We start from the raw sequence: 6,608 nt of genomic DNA on the forward strand, positions 1-6,608 counted from the left end.
TTCTTGGTTTTCAAAGTAGCCCCCCAAAATTCAGATATCAGAAACCTATTAAAATAGTTTAAATACATGCAATAGATCAGATTATATTTACATTAGTCACATTGCCTATGCTTCATGTAAACTACAAGCTAACAGTGAAAAGATTAGCAAAATTATTTTACAGTATACCTGATAGTTAAAGTTCGATCATTTCTTTGGAAATCAAGCACAAGTATTCCAACTAAACCATGACGTTTGTTCCATATTGTTAGGTTTCTACATCTTTATATGTTTACCATAAAAAACAGATACTCCAATACTCTGAGTTTACAATGTGTCTCTTGTTACAACACTTCCATTTCACTAGTTTACAAACGCAGTTTGTTTTTTAAATGAAGGCAATCAAATACAAGAATAAAAATAATTAAACTGAATCAATTTATACTTTATCACATTACACTACATAGATTCAAATTTCAAACAAAATAATGTTGACACTTACGTTTACAGATACTGTATGTTTTCTGCTTATTTCAGTTGCCTTTCTGCTAGATGGTAATGTCAGCACTTTGTGAGACTCAGTTTGGTCAAACACAAAGTTTGCACTGTATTAGGACCTTTCCCCCTGTACTAAAAATCAAGGCCTCACTGCCAGATCATTGACTAGTGGATAAGAGTTCACAGTATTACACTACAGACTAGCTTCAGTAATATGAACAAATTAAATTAAACAAATTAAAATCAATCATAATGGTAGAGAAGCTCATTGCCAGAAGTTTTCAAACTATTCTGGGGATCACTTGAGGTAAGAACTGATTGCTCACATGGTGTCAGCTTCCCTTTGTTTCTTGCTGTTAAATTGCATTAAAAGACAGAAAAATATGTTTAATACGCCCTAATAGGGCTGTCGATTAATCACAGTTAACTCACACGATTAACTCTAAACAATTCATCACAATTTAAAAAATTAATTGTGATTAATCACAGTTTTAATCATACTGTTAAACAATAGAATACCAATTGAAATTTATTAAATATTTTGGATGTTTTTCTACATTTTCAAATATATTGATTTCAGTTACAACACAGAATACAAAGTGTATAATGCTCACTTTATATTATTATTTTTATTAATATTTGCACCATAAAAATGATTAACAAAAGAAATAGTATTTTAAATTCACCTCACATGAACTACGTTAGTGCAATCTCTTTATCGTGAAAGTGCAATTAACAAATGTAGATGGTTTTTTCTTACATAACTGCACTCAAAACAATGTAAAACTTTAGAGACTACAAATCCACTCAGTCCTACTTCTTTGTTCAGCCAATAGCTAAGACAAAAAAGTTTGTTTACATTTATGAGAGATACTGCTGCCTGCTTCTTATTTACAATGTCACCTGAAAGTGAGAACAGGCGTTCGCATGACACTGTTGTAGCCAGCATAGAAAGGTATTTACGTGCCAGATATGCTAAACATTCACATGCTCCTTCATGCTTTGGCCAGCATTTCAGAAGACACACTTCCATGCTGATGATGCTCATTAAAAAAATAAGGCATTAATTAAATTTGTGACTGAACTCCTAGTGGGAGAACTGTATGTTTCCTGCTCTGTTTTATCTGCATTCTGCCATATATTTCATGTTATAGCAGTCTCTGATGATGACCCAGCACATGTTGTTTGTTTTAAGAACACTTTCACTGCAGATCTGACAAAACGCAAAGAAGGTGAGATTTCTAAAAATAGCTACAGCACTCAACCCAAGGTTTAAGAATCTGAAGTGCCTTCCAAAATCTGAGAGGGAAGAGGTGTGGAGCATGCTTTCAGAAGTCTTAAAAGAGCAACACTCCAATGCAGAAACTACAGAACCCAAATCACCAAAAAAGAAAACCAACCTTCTGCTGGTGATATCTGACTCAGATGATGAAAATGAATATGCGTCAGTCTGCACTGTTTTGGACTGTTATTGAGCAGAACCCGTCATCAGCATGGATGCATGTCCTCTGGAATGGTGGTTGAAGCATGAAGGGACATATGAACCTTTAGTACATCTGGTATGTAAATATCTTGCAATACCAGCTACAACAGTGCCATGCGAACACCTATTCTCACTTTCAGGTGACATTGTAAACAAGAAGCAGGCTGCATTATCTCCTGCAAATGTAAACAAACTTGTTTGTCTGAGTGATTGGCTGAACAAGAAGTAGGACTGAGTGGACTTGTAGGCTCTAAAGTTTTACATTGTTTTATTTTTGAATGCCTTTTTTGTACATAATTCTACATTTGTATGTCCAACTTTCATGATAAAGAGATTGCACTACAGTACTTGTATTAGGTGAACTGAAAAATACTATTTGTTGCTTTTTACAGTGCAAATATTTGTAATAAAAATAAATATAAAGTGAGCACTGTACACATTGTATTCTGTGTTGTAACTGAAATCAATATATTTGAAAATGTAGAAAACATCCAAAAATATTTAAATAAATAATATTCTATTATTGTTTAACAGTGTGATTAATCACACGCTTAACAGGGGTGTGGGCTTGACAGCCCTACTCCCCAGTAATAATTTTCCAAGGAAGAACTGTTATGTTACTGTGCAGCAAGCCAGTGCACTGTAGATTCACACCCTGTTATACAGATTAAAAATTCAGGTTCTGGCCCATAATTATGTACTCAGATCCCATTAATTATTTGGAAGTTTGGTTGCACAAGCTAAACAGGATTAGGCTCATTCTGTTTTTAAAATATTTCTATTCCACTAAAAAGGCTCAGCTCTACATTTCAGAGAGGAACATTTTTCTTCCAAACATTTCTACATTTTGTAATCTATTAAAATAAATATATTTAGTGATCCACTAAGAAAATGTGCAACAAATTATAAGCTTAATAGATGCAACGAGATCAAACAGGCTTTACACCAAACAATCAGACCAATAACCCAGATTAATGGGTTTTGTAGGCTACATAGCTATGGATCCAGGCAATCACTACTGATGCTTGATAGTAAGGATCATAAGATTAAAACTTTATATAATGCCCTACCCAACATTTTTAAGTCTAGTCAAAGTTGGACATATATCCACCTTCATTAGAATGCAGTAATTCAAAACACTAGATTTTTGAAAGTCAAGAAATTCTGAGTTTAGGTTCTACAAACAACCTGAACTCTAACCCTATATCTACATCCAGCCTTCTCCTAGTACAGATGTAAGTACAATTTTAAGAACCTTTTCACCTCAGTGACTATAAAAAGTATTAGTACTCCATGTTGGATGGATGTGATACCATCAGCTCCAAACAATATTTGTAGACTGAATAGAATAAAAGTGAATGTCTGCTCTGAATCTGGAGGATGTAGCATCAGTCATATTAGCAGGGTGGATAGATATAAGGTGGATGGAACAGACTGGGTTCTCTGAGTGGCGAGGTATGTGAGTATCAGATAAAAGATGTTTAGCTCTTTGGACCATTGCAGAGAAAAAGGTAGTGGTGTGGGGGTTAGAGCTATCCTAAGAATGGGATGCTGATATTTGTAACTCCTGAAGAATGAGTAAGTAAGAGGCGTGTCTTGTCTCCAAGTAATGTTGAGGAGTCAGATGGTTGGTCACAGGTTAATATGTAATATGGCAGGAGATAGAAGAGGTCTATAGCGCTTACTGGAAATATAGAGGTCTCCTATAGTAGGCAGTAGGTGGGGAAACAAGGCCAGAGTTTCCTATCTTTCAAATATTTAATTTTTCACCTGCAGCATTCAATGAGGTTTTGTTTAAGAGATAGTAGGTAGAGTTTAATCCACAATAAGTTTTAAATATTCTCAATCATTTGAAAGGCTGCAGAAATTCAAACATCTATAACTTCAACAGATGCCACTCTAGTCAATTACTTTTGAAATCAAAGGAGTGGTTTTTGACTCTCATTACTCTTGTTCTAACCCTTCTTGAAGAGTCACCTTCACACCACCCCTTCCCTGCCTTGCTATTATGATGCAATGTTGCTATGAAAGCCATCTCCAAAAGTGACAAGGTAGCTCGGTCTCCAAGCTCTATAGCTTTTCAGTGTCAACAAGATTGCCGGATTTGATGGCTGATTTGTTGTTGCTCTTGTACTTTTAATTATACAAAAATGTTTGTAAAAAGTGCTTGTTTGACAGCCCTAGAATTAAGTTATGAAGGCATTTGCAATGGAGACATTTACAAATGCTAATAATTGAATAATTAAGCACTGTTTACAGTGTTGTTGTAGCTGTGTTGGTCCCAGAATATGAGACAAGATGGGTGAGCTAATATCTTTTATTGGATAAAGCTCAAAAGCTTGTCCCTTCCAACAACAGAAGTTGGTCCAATAAAAGTTATTACCTCACCCACCTTGTCTCTCTAATAATTAAACCTGTTCTGGGACTATCCAAACAAGACTTTGGCATAATGTTCTGACAATAAAATCAAGGGAAGAGTCCAATCATCTAGCAGGGGCTGCTCTGCTGACCATATCAAATTAAGAACTACAACTTTATGAAAGGTTTCAGAGTAGCAACCGTGTTAGTCTGTATTCGCAAAAAGAAAAGGAGTACTTGTGGCACCTTAGAGACTAACCAATTTATTTGAGCATAAGCTTTCGTGAGCTACAGCTCACTTCATCGGATGCATAAAAGTGAAAAGATTTTTCAAGCCTTATAGGAGGGCAAAGAACATTCTTGAGATTAGAAACTTCCTAACCAAAAATTTAAGTGGATTGCAGATATGACAGTAAAGGTTATAAAAGAAAAATATTAAGGCTGGAAAAAAAAGTTAGTGAATTCTGGTAAGACCCTGGAAAGGCTTCGAAATGTTACTGGGGATGGGGAGCGGAGAACCACACCATGAAACAAGAGGAAATATGAGCTGTGCAAGACTCTTCACATTATGAAATTCAATTCTCTTTTATTCTTTTTACCAGATTAGCTGTATTGTTCAACGACAGGGAGGGGAGGTATATAAATGAACAGTACTGACTACAATGTTGCTTTCACTTCTAAAAGTATTGCAATAAATGTTTTTACAACAAATATATGGCCTGGAACCTGCTTCTTGCTTAAATCAAGCAAATTCTGAGGATGACCCATGACCACCAGTGCAGATTAGAAAGAGATAAAATACAGATTTAAAACAAATTGCATATATGAACACACAAAGCAGAATCACACACAAGTTTAAGGAGAGGCTTAAGGAGGTTGCTTCAGGTCACTGTCTAGTATTCATCTTAGCAGACAAAATCCCCATCCAGTTAAACAAGATGCAAATTCAAAAAGGAAACAAATCTTAATTCATTCCCCACAATCCTCAAGTGGACTGCTTTCCTGCCCCCATCCCTACATTTGATGGGGATACTGAAAATACTTTTATTTGGCCGGTGACCACTTATGATTCATATGATCAAACCACTAATATACGCAAATGACATTCATCATTACTGTTACTTTGCCCATCACCCTACACTCATGTCTCTGTTTATCCATCTATTGGATTTGTCAGTCCTACATTGTGAGTTCTCTAGGGCCAGGCAGGGACCATTTTACTTGCCAGTACACTGCTTTGGTCCCTGATTTGGACCTGAAGGCACTATAAAAGCCATCTCAGAGTCTGCCACTTCCCGTTACAGCCCAGTTCCTTCTCCCCAAACCTAACACCATCACTGAGTCTCTCCTCAGTATTGCTAACATCAAGCAATAAAAAGCTGCAAGTCAGGTCTAAAAAACCATGAGATCGGTTTAAAAAACCATGAGATTTAAAATAAAGTATATTTATTTAATTATAGTTTATGTTCTTTTACTTGAGTCATGTTTTCAAGCTTTTCTCCACAACAGAACTGTCAGAAGCTGCTTTCTGTTTTATTAATGAAAGATGAGCTTGTCACATAATCAGAAGATTTCAGAAGATGGGTTTATACACACACATATACATACATATATAAATAACACAACTACTGTGAGCCCCAGGATAAAAAACTGCAAGAGTATAACAAGCCCCCAGCTGTAGTTTAGCAGAATTTGATTTTTATTTATTTATAATTCTGATGGATATCAATATGTATTTTAAAGATTTTTCTACAAAACTTTTTATCCATTAACATTTTCACAGTGCAGGAAATTATGGGGGAGTCGGACAATAATTATTTAATGACAGCTGTCGAGAGTCAAAAAGTTAAAGCTTTGCCACAAAAACAGACACCATCATCTGTCAACATATACAAGTAAAAAATCCTTAAATCAACCTCTAATATGTTCCCAAATAGCATTTTTCTTCCCCTCTCTGAGCTGTACATTTTGATTGTTACTGATGGAAATATTTTCCCCCAGGGCTTGCACGTGCATTTGGTGAAATCAATGTTTTCCAATATAAATTGATTCCCTCCTGTCTAGCTATGCCAACCAGGCTCTCATGCCTTGGGCCTTGCTGCAGGAGCCAAGCCCCACCAGATTTCAAGCCCCACAGGCCTGCAGGGCCTAGAAGAGGATGTAGGAGCTGCCATGGAGCTCCCCCAAGCCCAAGCTCTCCTGCTGCTGGGCTTCTGCCTCCCCCAGCCCTACAGTAGCTGCTACTCTCAGCCCCCAGGGTAGGGTGACCAGATGTCCCAATATTTGGGGC

This window comes from Lepidochelys kempii, chromosome 9, assembly GCF_965140285.1.
Source record: "Lepidochelys kempii isolate rLepKem1 chromosome 9, rLepKem1.hap1, whole genome shotgun sequence".
Lineage (NCBI taxonomy): Eukaryota > Metazoa > Chordata > Testudines > Cheloniidae > Lepidochelys > Lepidochelys kempii.